Source organism: Hemitrygon akajei, chromosome 20, assembly GCF_048418815.1.
Source record: "Hemitrygon akajei chromosome 20, sHemAka1.3, whole genome shotgun sequence".
Classification (NCBI taxonomy): domain Eukaryota; kingdom Metazoa; phylum Chordata; class Chondrichthyes; order Myliobatiformes; family Dasyatidae; genus Hemitrygon; species Hemitrygon akajei.
Genome location: NC_133143.1, coordinates 5,324,913 through 5,343,803, shown reverse-complemented (window position 1 = coordinate 5,343,803; position 18,891 = coordinate 5,324,913).

The following is an 18,891-nucleotide window of genomic DNA, read 5'->3' as shown; positions in this document are numbered from 1 at the left end:
GCAATATCTGAACACAGTCATATTAAGCACATTATAAACAATTTGGAGAAAATGAGTTTAGGGTTTAATTGGGACAAGTGCTTAAGTTTAAGCCTTTTTTGGTCATATTCTGTAATGTATAATTACAGAGCGAGGCAAAGTAGAGAAAACGACTAATAAGTTGGCAGGGTAGGAAAATGGGTGAAGTCAGGTGAAATTTTGATTTGGTTTGTTAGGTAGTGGTCTAATAATTGAATATAAACGGTAGCTGGAATGGTAACATTTACAAATTAATTTGTTTGCTTTTGAGTTTCTGGTAGGCTGCTGAATACTGCATGCTATGCTGACATGTTCTGTCAGTACAGGTTAATAATAACTCATCTTAAAGGTGTGCTCATTTAGAATTTTTATTCTCTTCCTTGAATGGCTTACCAGTGTTTCCAGACTGGCCACAGGAGATAGTAACTCCTTTCCTTCAAGCATATTAGCATTTCGCATATTTCAATGAAATCACTTATTCTAATGTTGAGTGCTATTTGTCCTATTCCCTCGAAGGACAAACCACTTGATTTAACCTGTTGAGCTTTCACTGCAACATCTTTCATCACAAATATGTACTCAAAAGAAGATCGGTTCTGTATATGCTTCCCAGCGGCTCACTACAACTGAACTGTTTCTCTGCTTTCAAATGAAATTTTCTTTCATATCTGTTGACCTGTATTTTGAACTTCAGTTGAATTGTTACTCGGGTTATTATTATTAGTCCATGCAGATTTGGTCAAATTCACAGGAGCTTAATTTTTGATTTAATATCCTGATATGTTGTAGAAACATAGAAAACCTACAACACAACACAGGCCCTTCGACCCACAAAGCTGTGCCGAGCATGTCCTTACCTTAGAACTGCCTAGGCTTACCCATAGCCTTCTAATTTTCTAAACACCATGTTGTCTGAATATAATTTGGATATTGAAAGACTTTGCCAGAACGATGCCCAGGACTGTGCAGGGGTTTAGAAGAGTTTCCTATTTCAGATGGATTTTCTCGTTAGCTGATACAGCCATCCAAGTGCTTCTTAAGTTATCTATTGTACCTGCCTCAACCACTTCGTCAGCAGCTCATTCCATACACTCCCCTCATCCCAAGTATAGGCCCCCTATCTATGGGCTTCTCTTTCCTCGGGGATCCTAACAGTCTTCGTAGGATGGCTTGGAACATAACCACTTTAATACCTACTTGGCCTCTGAAGAATCAATACATCCGTTGCTGAACATATCATCCTCATAGTTACCCTTGATGAATACGAAGTATTAATTTAGGAGCAACACACACAATACTAGAAGAACTCAGTGAGTCAGACAGCATCTATGGAAATGAATAAACAGTCAATGTTTTGTCTGAGACTTCCATGGGGACTGGAAAGATGCCGGGATAAAAAGGTGGTGGGGGAGGGGTTTAGCTAGACGGTGATGGGTGCACATTCCCTAGCTCTACACAATTTTTTTCCTTTGGTCACATGGGAGGAATGGGACCTCTTGATCCTAATTCACTTGTGGAATATAGAACTGTATGTACACCACTGTTCAGGCCATTTGGTCTGCAGTTTTGTGCAGATCACACAACTTGGAATTCCCCTTAGCCTTGCCTGCCAAGAATATTAGTAAGTTGCTTTGCCCTTCTAATTTCCTTAAGTACTCTTGCACCATTCATATTGCTTACCTCATTATAGCTGTGGCATTGCCACATTCTTTATTCTGATCAGATCTGTAATAACCTTTATCACCTAACCTTCCCTAATCCTGCCATCTTATCACCCTTACCATAACATTCTACCTCGAAATTTCAAAACTTAACTCAAAGATTCTTGCATGCTTTCACCCAGAGTTACCTGCTCTCAATTTGGTTTTTGCTAGGTTTCACTTGCTCTATTGAAATTGGCCTTCCCTCTGCCTCTCCCTCAAATTCAAAACCTAACCTGACCAGAAAGTGTGGTCACTTTTTTCCAAACTGCCCCCATGCAGCCTTAAATCAATTTCTCTGATGTACCAAGATGAGATCATGTACAGCCCCTTCACTGATAGTATCTCAACTATCTTGGATGCACTTAAATTCTGTTCAATCTAAACAATCCCAATCAACATGAGGGAAATAAAATATCTCCCACTATGAGAAACCCATTTTGTATGTTTATATGATTTGCTTCCATAATCCCTCAAATTCCTGCTGAATGCTCCCCTTTTCTTCCTGTATTGGTCTTGTTTACAATCCTGGCAGGAAGTCTATGTTATGTTGTGATGCTTTCACTTGTAAGCAGTGTGAGTGAAGGCATGAAACTAATCAGTACCCTTCAGCATTGCTACCATTCTGTCACTTCATTAAACCACATGTCTGTGATTACAATAACATAATTACATATGCTGATCCTTGCTCTCAGCTCACCTGCCTTGAGCTTGATCTCTTTATAATTAATTCAGCTGTCTGCTCCCTGTGTTGGACCTTCTTGACCTCATACTTGGGATTGATCTCCCAGATGCTACCAGTGTTTTTCATCCCTCCAGTTCAAACCACCCTGAGTATCATAAACAAACCTTTCTTGCAAGGATATTGGAATGCTTACAATTCAGGTGTTACCTGTCTTTGTAAATCTTTCATTTATCCCAGAATCAAACTAGACGATCCAGATACCTCAAGCCTTCTTTCACTCCAGTTCGTTCTACTTCCTATTTTTAAAAATTATTAACTGTACCCCAACATCTGTTGCCATATCTTTGACTCCAAAGCTTTGGCATTTCTGCTCAAGTACTATGATTTGTAATGGATCACTGAGGGATGAGGAGCATAACATTAACAGCTCATTCAGGGTTTCTGTAAATAATGGAACAGCATATGTGGCCTACACAATTTGTGATTGGAGAGTTTACCCTATTTAAGTGATTGAAGTATTTTAAAGGGTAATCAACCCTGGTTTTTGGGTCACGTCATACACAAATTGACGTGTCCAGAAACCAGGGTTAATTACTTAATCAATGGTGCAACAGGTAATCAAGAGGCCTCAAAATATGGAGTTAGGGTTTGATATTTGAATAAGCCAGATGAAGACTAAATCTGTTAACGTAGCAACATAAGAAGAAGTGAGATTCTGCTCCTTAACAAAAGGGTATTGAGGTTCAATGCCCTCCAAAGCATAAAGATAGCAGCTTATAGTTATGTATTTTATATGTCTATAGTGGATTCTGGTTAATTGGGATACCAGGACCAGCACATTTTGGCCCAGTTAAGCAGCTGCCCCATTTAAAAGGAATTAAAAACACAAACTACAGTTCAACTGAGTAACAACTTACGTATTTAAATTAAATACGGAACAAATTAGAACAGTACCGATACTTGCTGTACTAAAGTCAAGTCAATTCTTATTTCAGCCATAGACTGCTGGTACAGTACACAGTAAAAATAAAACAACGTTCCTCCAGGACCCTGGTGCTACATGAAACAACACAAAACTACACTAGACTGTGAGACAGCACAAGGCTACACTAGACTAAGTAAAACAAAATAAAAAACTGCACTAGACTACAGGACTACAAAACAGTGTAGGGCAGTACAATAATTACCATAATTTCCGCTGTATAAACCAAGATTTTGGTCCTAAAATTAGGGGGTCTGCTTATACAGAGGGTGCCAACTTTGGGAAAACGAATACACGGAAGACAGGTCATATTTATTGGCTGTTCTTGAGTCAAATTCGTTCCATTGTTGACGCATGAATTCTTTGAAAGGTTTGTTTAAACTCACGTCTAGTGGCTGGAGAATGGGCATCAAACCACCGGGGATGACTGCAATGTCCGTATTTTCAGCTTTCAATGCTGCTTTTGTCTCACCTGTCAAGTGCGCTTTGAACATGTCCCAGATAAGTAGCGACTTTTCCTTCCTGAAACCCGGGTCGTTGACGCCACACCTCTTTAACCCACCTCAAACAACCCGCTTCATCCATCCAGCAACGTTCTTGAACGTAAACAACAGCCCGTGGGAATTTTCTGAGCAATCTTTGTTTTTTGTCTCAACACAAGATCATGTCTATTCATAAATCGGGTGCATCAACTTCGCGTAGCTTTGAAATTTTCACTGACCTCGGGGTGTATTTAGTCCAATTTCAACGCCTGAACTCGAATCATCTCTCTGGTAATAATTTATCCAGAGGATCGCTGGTGATTCACCCACTCTAAAACTTTTTCTTCCAGTTCTGGCCACTGGCATGTTTTCCCGCGGTTTTCACATTTCGTCTTTGGCATTTTCCTCAGCGTGTCCTCTGCCTTTCTCCACTCACTTGTTTCTGGTTTACACTAAACTTAGCAGCTGCAGAATTATTCGTCCCTTTAGCAAAATCAACAACCTTCAGCTTGAAGCCAGCATCATATCGCATTCGTTTTAATCTTTTGTACATGGTGGTCGCAAACTCAATACTGAGTACTCATACTGATCCCACCATCCGTGTTATGTTTTAACGAGATTACGATGGGCGCTGAATGGTTTCATGGGGGTTACATTTTAGAGGATTCTTTACCATTGGGAACCTAATCCAAAACTTCCCTCCCTGATATGTTACATATTAAGAATATACTTATAACGCTCTACAATGTGTAGGCTTTCTTAGCAGGTACTGGTTCACAAAATTTCCAGGTTCCAGATCCGGCAAAGCTGAGTACCTGCATGTGAGATCTTGTGATCTTTTCTGGTTAAGTCAAAAACCTACAAAAGGGTTGGCTTATACAAAGGTAACATGAAAAAGTCACTTTTTTAACCTTGAAAATGGGGGTTGGCTTATACTCCGGGTCGGTTTATACACAGGAATTTACAGTAAGCAAGACAATAGGCACAGTAGAAGACAAATTATAATAATAAATGATGTAGATGTCAGTCCAGACTCTTGAGTATTAGGAGTCTAATGGCTTGGAGGAAGAAATTTGCGCAGTCCAGTCGTGAGCCCGATTGCTTCAATGCCTTTTGCCAAGTGGCAGGAGGGAGAAGAGTTTGTGTCAGGGGTGCGTGGGGTCCTTCACAATGTTGTTAGCTTTGCGGGTGCAGCGTGTTGTGTAAATGTAACAGCGGGAAGAGAGAAAACTCTGTATTAGTTCCTAACAGTTATCAATGGAGGAATTCACCTGCCGTGTTCTTTTGATTGTAAATGAACAAAATCAGGACAGACACCTAGTGCAGGTAATAGATTGTCTTCATACAATGCTTTAGATAGTTGCATCTTCCAAATCATTTTGTTTGTAACATTAAAAGATGGTTATTGATACCTTTAAATTTTCGTACCTCCTAGCTTGTTGAAGCATTTTGTTTGTACAGTGGACCACATATTGACTGATAGGACCTTTTCACACTTTGGGGCAAAGTAATTCACATGATCTAAAAGATTCTGAAGAAATATGACTGCACTCATGATCACCTTTAGATTTGGAGGTCCAATTAGCCCCAGAATCACAAATTTTGACCTATGTTTCCAAACTAGTTTGAAACCTCATATGGGGCAAAATATCAGCTGCTAGCACTACAGGATGTCAAAGCCTCATGCTCATCTATGGTCCGAAAGCTAAGATGTACCCTCACCATCCTATGCCTCAACCACACCACATTAATCTATTTTGGTACTGGTCCATTTACTGCTGTTAATGGTTTTTCTTCTTCAGATCTACAGAGGAGAGAGACTCTTCTGCTGACCATCCTGCTGAATTTAATAAATTTCAGAGAAAAATTAGTTTTGCCTGGCTGTCGAGCCAAATGCTTACAAGGAATTAAATGCTTCCAACCGTTAGGGAGCCAATAAAAGTCTGAAATTGCAATTATTTTCAGAGTCATCACCTTAACTGTGTTGTTCCAAATGTAGTTTATTTTCTGATAATATAATAGCATTCATTCAATAAGATAAAATTCAGCCAGATTCGCAGTGTTCTGAATTTAAAGATAAAAGTTATAGAAATTTGGATCTATTTCACAAATATCAATTAATGCTAGGTCACTGGTTAATTTTCAATGTGGTCAAGTGTATTACAAATAAATGAATGTGGAGTTAGGTCACAATGCACATTAAGCAAATTTTAGGGATGGGGTGACCATGCTTTGGTGAGTGTGAATCCAGGAACACACAAAACCCACACTTGAATACACTACAGCAATTTTTAAAAATAGTTAAATCCTCATTTGGTAGTTTAGTTAATGGAGATATAGGGCCTACTAAGATACACTGGAATGGTAATGCACAAAGATGCTGAATTACCGTAGATTCCGGATTTTAAGCCGCTACTTTTTTCCCACATTTTGAACAGCTTTGAACTTTGCGGCCTATAATCCGGAGCGGCTAATGCATGATTTTTTTTCATGCCGCCTCGTAAACATTTTGCCTCATAACAGTAGACCAATAAAATTGATGAGTAGTTCACAGAGGTTCAATGAAATTGTACGATAAATCAAGCGCACTTTCACAATTAAATTATTGTAAATCAGTCATTTGTACTCACCCTCATCAACATGGAAAACACTCGAAGCATTGTGCTGCCTTATGGCATACTTAGTTTATAATATTTTCGCTTAGTAATTCATTTTCTAGTTAAAGTTAGAAGAGTTTTAACTACCGGTATATTTGTTTTCTGTACTACATCGCGGGATGCTATGACGTCACACCCGGTTTCGCGGTGTCTTGTGGGAAAATGCCGGTTTGCGATAAACGGAAAGGAGGGGGGGAGCGCATTACGCAAGCGGCTTTGGATCTGAGCGAACGCTGCTTTTAAGTTAAAGGTGATCAATAACTTTTCCTGGTAGGCTGTAGTATATATATTTTTTACCAGTCGTTAGGAGATATTGGAATGTTGTTCAGTAAAGAAGTATACGCAACGTATTTAAAAGTAGCCGCGTTACGGGCACGGTTCGAAAAAAAGCATTTGCAATATGTATTTGTTTTTGTTACCATATGGATTTAATTAAAAGTTAAAAAATCCTCACGTGTAATATCTTTCTGTGTAAATATCTCATATTACAACGTGGGACACCTGCGGCCGAAAATCCGGTGCGGCCTTTACAATTAAAAAATTGATTTTATTTCTAAAATTAGAGCCAGCGGCTTTTAATCAGGTGCGCTCTGTAGTCCGGAATCTACGGTAAGTGATTTCTGTCTGGAGTATTAGCTGACATTGCATTTAACTTCATTTCTGGATTACAAGAGGAACTTTGTCAATGTTCCTGACATTGAGGCTGGACAGAAATCAGATCAGTTGAACTGATGCTTTCATTTGGGACTTGATTAAAAATAATAATGGTTAATTAAAACAGTTGTTTTAATGACAGTGTGTTAAAAGTGTGAGTCTGATTGCTGAGGATTGAACTGAAGACAAAGGGACTTAAAAGAGATAAAAGCTGACATGTACACTTCCTGTTGTCTGTACTCAGGACAAAAAAAAACAAAGGAAGGTTTATAAAAACGCAAACATGAGGAAATCTGCAGATGCTGGAAATTCAAGCAACACACACAAAATGCTGGTGAAACACAGCAGGCCAGGCAGCATCTATAGGAAGAAGTACAATTGAAGTTTTGGGCCAGGACTAACTGAAAGAAGAGATAGTAAGGGGGAGGGGGAGATCTGAAATGATAGGAGAAGACAGGAGGGGGAGGGATGAACCTAAGAGCCAGAGAAGGGAAAGGATCGTGGGGTGGGAGGCCTAAGGAGAAAGAAAGGGTGAGGGGAGCACCAGAGGGAGATGCGCTCGTGTTGCACTTTCTGCACCAAGGGCATAGCCTACAGGAGGCACGCAGCTTCCACAGCATTAGCTGTGCTATTTTGTAGAAGCTGCCCCCGTTGTACCAAAAGCTGCTGCAGGCTTGTTTCTGTGCTTTAGTGCTGTATGACTCTAACCAGAGGTGAACAACAAAATAAAAGCTTTTTGTAAAGAGCTGCTCTCAGTTCCCATCCCCGAGCACGGAGTGGCATTAACTTCTCAATTCCCAGTTAACTGCTTTCTCCTGTAACTCTTCAGGAACTAATCAAGAACCTGTTAACTTCTGCCTTATATATACCCAATTTCTTGGCCTTCACAGCCACCAGTGGCACTTTCTGGCTAAAGAAATTCCTCGTCTCCCTTCTCTCTATTCTGAGGCAGTGCCCTTTTGTCCTAGAGTTCTGTGCCATAGGAAACACCCACACTATCAAGGCCTTTCAACATTCAATAGGATTCAATGAGATCCCCCTCGTTCTTCTGAATTCCAATGAGTATAGGCACAAAGCTAACAATAGGTCCTCACGGGTAGATCTTTCATTCCCAGAATCATTCTTGCAAACCTCCTCTGAACCTCTCCAATGTCAGCACATCCTTTCTTAGATAAGGAGCCCAAAACTACTCACAATACTCCAAGTGAGATCTCGCCAGTGCCTTATAAAGTCTCAACATTACATTTGTGCTTTTAAATTCTAGTTCTCTCAAAATGAATGCTAACCTTTTGCCTTCCTTACCACTGACTCAACCTGCAAAATCCCAAGTCCCTTTGCATTTTTGAATTTCCTCTCCATTTAAAAAATAGGCAATGTCTTTATTCCTTCTACCAAAGTGCATGGCCATACTTTTCCCAGCACTGTATTCCATCTGCCATTTCTTTACCCATTTTCCTAATCTGTCTAAGTCCTTCTGCAGACTCCCTGCTTCCTCAACACTCCCTGCCCTTCCACTTATCTTTGTATCATCCACAAAATTTGCCACAAAGCCATCAATTCTGTCATCAAAATCATTGACATATAATGTAAAAAGAAGTGGCACCAACACGGACCTTTGTGGATCACCACTAATCACCAGCAACCAATCAAAAAAGTCTCCCTTTATTCTCATTCTTCGTTTGCTGCCAATCAGCCAATGCTCTATCCATGCTAGTAGCTTTCCTGTAATACCAAACTGTAGGCTCTTAATGTGTTAAACAGCCTCAAGTGTGGGAAATTATCAAAAGCTTTCTGAAAATCCAAGTACACAACGTCTGTCAATTTTCCTCTGTCTACCCTGCTTGTTATTTCTTCAAAGAATTCCAACAGATTTATCAGGCACGATTTTCCTTTAAGGAAAACATGCTGACTTCAGCCTATGTTACCATGCGCCTCCAAGTACCCTGAAACCACATTCTTAATGATCAACTCCAACATCTTCCCATCCACTGTGGTCAGACTAACTGGCTTATAATTTCCTTTCTTCTGACTCTCTTCTTGAAAAGTGGAGTGATATTTGTAATTTTTCAATCATCTGGAAACATGCCATAATCTATTAATTCTTGAAAGATCATTACTAATGCCTCTACAATCTCTTCAGTAACCTCTTTCAGAACCCTGAGGTGTAGTCCATCTGGTCCAGGTGACCTCCACTTCTCTTCTAAGCCACAGTGCTAGTCTCAGTGCCAGAGACCTAATCGCCATGGTTTCCCCCTGTAGGTTGTCACCCTCAACAGTATTCAAAACAGCCACATGGGTACTTTGAGCTGGCTGCTCATTTCCCTTATTTCTCCTGGCAGTCACTCAGTTATCCACCTCCTGCAACCTAGGGATGACTACCTCCCTGTAGCTCCTATCTATCATTTCCTCAGTCTCCTATATGAGCCCAATCTAATCGAGCTACAGCTCCAGTTCCTTAACACGTTCTCTGAGTAGCTGCAGCTCGGTGCACCAGGTGCAGATGTGGTTATCTGAGAGGCTGTGAGTCTCACAGAATTCCCACATCTTACACAAAGAACATAACACCCTGGAGTCATCCTCACTACTCTAACTATACATAACAGAGGCATGAAGAATAAAGAAGAGGAAGAAGAGCCTTACCAGATACTTACCCTGCCCAAGCCTGATGAGCCAAAGCCAAAGTCTCCTCACTCTAACACTGGCCCACTCCAACAACGGCTGCTCCACTAATAATCTTCCATGATATCACCAACCTTCGTGCCATCTGCAGACTTACTAACAAACCCTTCCAACTTACTCATTCAAGTCATTTAGAAGAATCACATACAACAAGCATCTAAGAACAGATCCCTGCAGAACACGATTGGTTACTGACCTCCAGGCAGAATTTGTGATATTTACTGCCATTCTTTGCCTTCTGTGAGTAAGCCAATTCTAAATTGAAAGATTAATTCTGAAGTTTCCGTGGGTCTCAAACCCCTGGTTTTCTGAATGACCCTACCATGGGAACATGTGGGTTTTCCCCAAGTGCTCTGGTTTCCTCTTGCCAGAGGAAGACACACCAGGTAGGTGAATTGGTCACTGTTATTTGATCAGTGACTAGGTTAGGGTTAAACCGAGGTAGGCAGGGGTTTCTGGAGTGATGCAGATCAAGGAGCATAATCTGAGCTGTATCAATCAATCAATAAATAATATAAATACATTACCTTGTCTTACTAAAATCCATATACACCACATGCACTGTCCTACCGTCATCAATTTGCTTCTTCAAAGAATTCAATCAGGCTTGTGAGGTATGACCATGCTGATTATCCCTAAACAGTCTATGCTTTTCCAAAAGCTTGTAAATTCTGTCTCTAAGAAAACTTGTCTCCAATAATTTGTCCACAACTGATGTAACACTCACTATTCTAGAATTCCCAGGGTTATAGTTACTCCCTTTTTTGTACAAAGGAATAACATTTGCCACCCTCCAATTTTCTGGTACTACTGCTGTGGCCAAAGAACATTGCCAATATCATATACCCCTCAGAATTTTGTATACCTCTATTAAATCTCCCCTCATCTCTCGTGTTCCAGTGAAAACAGTCCTATTCTAGTTAAGCTATTCCTCGAGTTCAGGATGTTTTAAGTGCCTCTGACCAGGCCCCTGTATTGTTTACACCAGCTCCCCACAAGGTCTACGGAGATATCTTGTCAGGTGCTGGGGACATATCTAGCCAAATTTGCCCCATGACTGTAATTACCTTCACTTCTGTAATTTCGATATGGTCTATGACTTAACCTCTAGGGTTGACACAGCATTGTGGGTGAAGAGCTGTACTGTGCAATAGTGTTCTATGTTTTACTGGTTGTGATCAGTTCTATAGACTCTGTCCATCTCCCAAGTAAATACAGATGCAGACTGATTTAAGATTACCCCTATCTCCTTTGTCTCCATGCATAGATGAACACACTGGTTTTCAAGAGGAACAGTTTGTCCCTTGCTACCCTTTCGCTCAATGTATCTGTAGAAGCCCTATGAATTCTCCTTCACCCCATATGCCAGAGCAACCTCATGTCTTCCTTTATCACTCTTGATTCTGCTGTTAAATGTTCTCTTGCATTTCTTATACTCCTCAAGCACCTCATTGTTCCTTGCTGCTGATTCTTGCTATGCACCTCCTTTTGCTTCTTAACCAGAGTCTCAATAACCTTCGAAACCTAAGGCTGTCTAAAGCCTGTTAGCCTTGCAATTTATTCTAAAAGAAACATACAATTTCACCTTTGAAGGTCTCTCACTTACCAAGAATCCCTTTGCTAGAAAACAACCTATCCTTAACTGATGCCATCAAAATCACCCTTTCTTCAAATTAGAATCTCAACCTGAGAACAAGTCCTATACTTCTCCCTGATTGCCTTGAAACTAATGGAAATACAATCACTCACACTTCTGTCACCTGCCCTGTCTCGTTTTTTAATAGGCGATCCAGTATTGCACTCTCTCGAGTTGGGACCTCTCCATATTGATTAATGAAACTTTCCTAAACACATTTGACAAACACTATCCCATACAGTCCTTTTACAGTATAGTAATCACATTCCACATGTGGATATTTACTACCTCATAACCTTATTTTTCTTTGCAGTTGTCTGCTGTCTCACTACAAATTTGCTCCTCTAAATCTCATTGACTATTGGGTTGTCCATTACTGTAGTCATCCCTTTCATTTTCCTCATTTCCACCCATGTAGCTTCAGTAGGCAAGGGCTCTAGTCTGTTCTAAATGAGCACTGCCGTGACTCTTTTCCTGACTAGTCATACCACTCCTGCTCCTTTAATAATCCCACCCATCTATCGTGTCTAAAGCTCTGAAACTCTGGAATATTGAGATGCTAGTCCTGCCTGTCTTGCAACTAACTCTTACCAATGACTACAGTATCATAATTCCATATGTTGATTCATGCTCCATAGTTCCCCTGCCTTACTTACAATACTCCTTGCTTTGAAAGAGAAGCAGCGGTTCCTCTCTTTGTGTGTAGGTTGAACTAGCTGCTCTGGTATTCTGTTTCCCATCGCCTGCAACCCTTGGAGCCACACTAGCAAACAATCCCACAAGAATATTGGTCCCTCCAGTTCAGGTTCAAACTGCCCCATTCGTACAGCTCTGACCTTCCCTGGAAGAGCCCACTGACCCAAAACTCTGAAGCACTCGCTCCAGCACCATCTTTTTAGTCACATATTTAACTGTATTATTTTCCTATTTCTAGCCTCACTATCACTGGCTCCTAACTCTCTGAATTCACTCTGCAAGACCTCATCACCTTTCCTGCCTATGTCAAAGGTACTGACGTGGACTAGGACCTCTGGCTGCTCACCCTGCCCCTTATCAATGCTATGTACTCAATCCAAGATTCTCCTTACCCAGGCAACTGGGGGAAAATATACCATATGGGAATCAACTCACAAACAAAAGAAAATCTGCAGACACTGGTTATCCAAGCAACACACAAAAAATGCTGGAGGAACTCGAACAAGCCAGGCAACGTCTATGGAAAAAAGTACAGTCGGCATTTTGACCTGTGACACCTTCAGCAGGACTAGAGAATAAAAAATGAGGAGTAGGTTTAAAAGGTGGGGAGGGGAGAGAGAAACACAAGGTGACAGGTGAAACTGGGAGGGGGAGGGATGAAATAAAGATCTGGGAAGTTGATTGGTGAAAGAGATATAGGCTGGAGAAGGGGGAGTCTGACAGGAGAGAACAAAAGGCCATGGAAGAAAGAAAAGGGGGGAGGAGCACCAGAGGGAGGTGATGGGCAGGCCATGAGATATGGTAAGAGAGGGAAAAGGGGTGGAGAATGGTGAAGGGGGTGGGGGGCATTACCGGAAATTCGTACATGCCATCAGGTTGGAGGCTACCCAGACGGAATATGGGGTGTTGTTCCTCCAACCTGAGTGTGGCCTCATCGCAACAGTGGAGGAGGCCATGGATTGACATATGGGAATGGGAAGTGGAATTAAAATGGGTGGCAATGGGGAAATTCCACTTCTTCTGATGGACAGTGCATAGGTGCACGGTGAAACGGTCTCTTGATCGACTTTGGATCTCACCGATATACAGGAGACCACACCAGGAGCACCAAACAGAGTAAACCTCACCTGGAAGGACTGCTTTGGGCCCTGAATGGTAGTGTGTGAGGAGGTGCAGGGGCAGGTGTTGCGCTTGTTCTACTTGCAAGGAGGGAGATCAGTGGGGAGGAATGAATGGACAAGGGAGTTGCATAAGGAACGATCCCTGTGAAAAGCGAAAACTGAGGGGGAGGGAAAGATGGTGGTAGGATCCCGTTGGAGATGGTGGAAGCTCTGGAGAATTATGTGCAGGGGTGGTGGGTGAGGACGAGGAACCCTATCCCTGATAAAGTGTCGGGAGGATGGCGTAAGAGCAGACTTGTCTGAAATGGAAGAGATGCAGTTGAGGGCAGTGTTAATGATGGAGGAAGGGAACCCCTTTCTTTGAAAAAGGAGGACATCTCTTTTCTGGAATGAGAGCAGTTGTGGCAGAGATGGAGGAATTGAGAGAAGAGGGTGGCATTGTTACAAGTAACAGGGTGGGAAGAGGTATAGTCCAGGTAGCTGTGAGAGTCCATGGGTTTATAATAGACATCAGTAGATAAGCTGTCTCCTGAGAGAGAGAGACAGAGAGATCAAGACAGGGGAGGGATGTGTTAGAAATGGACCAGGTAAATTTGAGGGCAGGGTGGAAGTTGGAGGCAAAGTTGATATAGTAGATGAACGAACGGCGTGGGTGCAGGAAGCAGCACCAATGCAGTTGTCGATGTAGTGTAGGAAAAGTGGGGGATGGACACCAGTGTAGGCTTGGAATATAGACTGTTACGTGCATCTAACAAAAGGGAGGCATAGCTGGGACCCATGTGAGCGCCCAAGGCTACACCTTTTGTTTGAAGGAAGTGCAAGGAGCCAAAGGAGAAATTAGTTAGAGTGACGATAAGTTCTGCTAGGTGGAAGAGAGTGGTGGTGGAGGGGAATTGGTTGGGTCTGGTGTCCAGAAGGAAACGGAGAACATTGAGGCCTTCCTGGCAGATACAATATAGGAATCTGGTTCTTGTCCACAGAACCTCCCGTCTGTTTCCCTAACTAATAAATCTCCTATCACTTTTATTCTCCTCTTCTAAACACTTCCTTTATGAAGAGCTAGATTCAATGCCAGAGATCTGTGGCTTCCCTCTACTAGAACTCACTTCCATCTCCCTTATAGTATCCAAAACAAAAAGCAATTCTTTGATAGTGTGGATCAGTACTTAGAGATATGATGTAGTTACAGAGACTTGGATGACTCAGGGACAGGATTGGTTACTTCAAGTGCCAGGTTTTAGATGTTTCAAAAAAGTCAGGGAGGGATTCAAAAGAGGTGGGGGCATGGCACTGTTGATCAGAGATAGTGTCACAGCTGCAGAAAAGGTGGACGCCATGGAGGGATTGTCTGCAGAGTCTCTGTGGGTGGAGGTTAGGAACAGGAAGGAGTCAATAACTTCATTGGGTGTTTTTTATAGGCCACCTGATAGTAACAGGGATATCGAGGAGCAGATAGGGAAACAGATCCTGGAAAGCTGTAATGATAACAGAGTTGTCATGATGGGAGATTTTAATTTCCTAAATATCGATTGGCATCTCCCTTGAGCAAGAAGTTTAAATGGGGTGGAGTTTGTTAGGTGTGTTCAGGAAGGTTTCTTGACACAGTATGTAGATAAAGGAGAGGCTGTACTTGATTTGGTATTGGGAAATGAAACTGGTCAGGTGTCAGGTCTCTCAGTGGGAGAGCATTTTGGAGATAGTGATCATAATTCTATCTCCTTTACAATAGCATTGGAGAGAGATAGGAACAGACAAATTAGAAAAGCGTTTAATTGGAGTAAGGGGAATTATGAAGCTATCAGGCAGGAAATTGGAGGCTTAAATTGGAAACGAATGTTCTCGGGGAAAAGTACGGAAGAAATGTGGCAAATATTCAGGGGATATTTGTGTAGAGCTCTGTATAGGTGTGTTCCAATGAGACAGGGAAGTTATGGTAGGGTACAGGAACTGTGGTGTACTAAGGCTGTAATAAGTCTAGTCAAGAAGAAAAGAAAAGCTTACAAAAGGTTCAGGGAGCTAGGCAATGTTAGAGATCTAGAAGATTATGCTCCCAGGAAAGAGCTCAAGAAGGAAATTAGGAGAGCCAGAAGGGGCCATGAGAAGGCCTTGGTGGGCAGAATTAAGGAAAACCCCAAGGCATTCTACAAGTATGTGAAGAGTAAGAGGAAAAGACGTGACAGAATAGGACTTAGCGTCCACTCAGCGGAGAAGATCCTTGGCTGTTAATGAAGAAAAGAGCTGAAAAAAATTACTGCTGACTCCACCAATCCTAGCAATCACCTATTCAAGATGCTACAAGTCCATCACCACCAGGACTACACATCATCTCTGAAGCTTGTTTCCTGTAGCTATCCAGTTTCACAACCAAACTCACTCACCCTGACTGTCCCTGCAGTATGGTCTTTCCTGCTCTCCTTGTTCATATGTTCACCTTTGTTTAAGTTTTATTATTGACATTTGCACAAGTGACTGTTAGAGCCACAGAAAAGTAAAGCATAGAAACAGGCCCTTTGGCCCATCTGGTCTGTGTGAACCATTTAAACTGTCTACACCACTTGACCATAGGCCTCCATACAATCCATATGCCTATCCAAACTTCTCTTAAATGTTAAAATTGAGCACACATGCATTACTTGTGCTGGCAGCTTGTTCCACACACTCAGGACCCTCTGAGTGAAGAAGCTTCATCATGTTCCTTTTGAAATGTTCACCTTTCACCCTTAACCCATGACCTCTAGTTGCAGACCAATCCAAGCTCAGTGGAAAATGCCTGCCTGCATTTACCCTATCTATATCCCTCAAAGTTTTGTATACCTCTATCTAATCTCCTCTCAGCTTTCTACATTCCAAGGAATAAAGTCCTAATGTATTCAGTCTTTCCACATAACTCAGGTCCTCCAGGCCTGGCAACATCCTTGTAAATCTCCTCTGCACTCTTTCAACCTTATTTACATCTTTCCTGTAGGAAGGTGACCAAAACTGCACACAATAATCCAAATTAGGTCTCATCAATGTCTTATACAACTTCAACATAGCATCCCGTCTCCTGTGCTCAGTACAAACAAGAGAAAATCTGCAGATGCTGGAAAACAATGCAAAACACACAAAATGCTGGAGGAACTTAGCAAACCAGGGAGCATCAATGGAAAAAAGATGATAGTATCCTTGCAGGGGAAACTAGTGCTACACCTGTCCCAACACCTCCTCCCTCACTACCATTCAGGGCCTCAAACTGTCCTTCCGGCTAATGTGACACCTCCTCCCTCACTACAGTTCAGGTCCCCAAACAGTCTTTTTGGCTAAGGCGACACCTCCTCCCTCACTACCATTCAGGGCCTCAAACTGTCCTTCCGGCTAATGTGACACCTCCTCCCTCACTACCATTCAGGGCCTCAAACTGTCCTTCCGGCTAATGTGACACCTCCTCCCTCACTACCATTCAGGGCCTCAAACTGTCCTTCCGGCTAATGTGACACCTCCTCCCTCACTACCATTCAGGGCCTCAAACTGTCCTTCCGGCTAATGTGACACCTCCTCCCTCACTACAGTTCAGGTCCCCAAACAGTCTTTTTGGCTAAGGCGACACCTCCTCCCTCACTACCATTCAGGACTCCAACAGTCCTTCCGGCTAAGGTGAAACTTCAGATATGAGTCTGTTGGGGGTCATATACAATGTCCAGTGCTCCCAGTGTGGCCTCCCGTATATCATAGAAACATAGAAAACCTACAGCACAATACAGGCCCTTTTGCCCACAAAGTTGTGCTGAACATGTCCCTACCTTAGAAATTACTAGGTACCCATAGCCCTCTATTTTTCTAAGCTCCATGTACCTATCCAAAAGTCTCTTAGAGGACCCTATCATATCTGCCTCCACCACTGTTGCTGGCAGCCCATTCTACGCACTCACCACTCTCTGAGTAAAAAACTTACCCCTGACATCTCCTCTGTACCTACTCCCAAGCACCTTAAACCTGTACCCTCTTGTGGCAGCCATTTCAGCCCTGGGAAAAAGCCTCTTACTATCCATACGATCAATGCCTTTCATCATCTTGTACACCTCTATCAGGTCATCTCTCATACTCTGTTGCTCCAAGGAGAAAAGGCCGAGTTCACTCAACCTATTCTCATAAGGCATGCTCCCCAATCCAGGCAACATTCTTGTAAATTTCTTCTGCACACTTTCTATGGTTTCCACATCCTTCCTGTAGTGAGGTGACCAGAACTGAGCACAGTACTCCAAGTGGGGTCTGGCCAGGGTCCTATGTAGCTGCAACATTACCTTTTGTCTCCTAAATTCAATTCCACGATTGATGAAGGCCAATACACCGGATGCCTTCTTAACCACAGAGTCAACCTGCGTAGCTGCTTTGAGCATCCTATGGACTTGGATCCCTCTGATCCTCCAAGAGTTTTACCAATAATACTATATTCTGCCATCATATTTGACCTACCAAAATGAACCACTTCACACTGATCTGGGTTGAACTCCATTTGCCATTTCTCAGCCCAGTTTTGCATCCTATCGATGTTTTGCTGTAACCTCTGACAGCCCTCCACACTATCCACAACACCTCCAACCTTTGTGTCATCAGCAAACTTACTAACCCATCCCTCCATTTCCTCATCCAGGTCATTTATAAAAATCACGAAGAGTAAGAGTCCCTGAGCAGATCCCTGAGACCCAATGTAGATTGGGAGACCATTTCACCAAGCACCTACACTCCATCATCCAGAAGAAGTGGGATCTCCCAGTGGCCACCTATTCTAATTCCACATCCCATTCCCATTCCAACATGTCAATCCATGGCCTCGTTTACTGTCACGATGAGGCCACACTCAGGTTGGTGGAGCAACACATATTCTCTCTGAGCAGTCTCCAACCTGATGGCATGAACATCGATTTCTCAGACTTCCGGTAATGCCCTCCCCCCCTTCTCTATTCCCCATACCCCTTTCCCTCTCTCACCTTACATCCTTGCCTGCCGATTGCCTCCTTCTGGTCACAGTCTGAGGTCTCAACAAATTTATTCATCTGAGTCCCACGGAATGTTGAGGGGTTCTGTAATATAGCCCCATTAACATGTTCATACCTTTCTTATTCCTCAGTTTTACCCGTAAAAGTTCACGAGACGAGTTCTCCCAGTCTGTACTGACTGAGCACTGCCGTGACATTTTCTATGATTAGTGTTGCCAGTCCTCCTCCTTTAATCTTTCCCACTCTGTTGCATCTACAACAATGGAACCCCGAAATATTGAGCTGCCTGTCCTGTCCATCCTGCAGTCGAGTCTCACTAATGGCTACAATTTCATAATTCCATGTATTGATCCATGCCCTGCGCTCATCTGCCTTTACTACGATACCTCCTGCATTGAAATATACACAGCTCAGGTCATTAATTGCAGTACACTCAAACTTTTGATTCCTGACTTTGTCTGAAGTCTTAACAACAGTTGTCTCCACAACCTCAAATTGTTGATTGCTCATGACTGTTTGCACTATTTTCTTGTGAACATTTGGTTGCTACTGTGTTGCCTGTTACTGGGATTGTGCTGTATTTTATGAACCATAATCATTTCTGG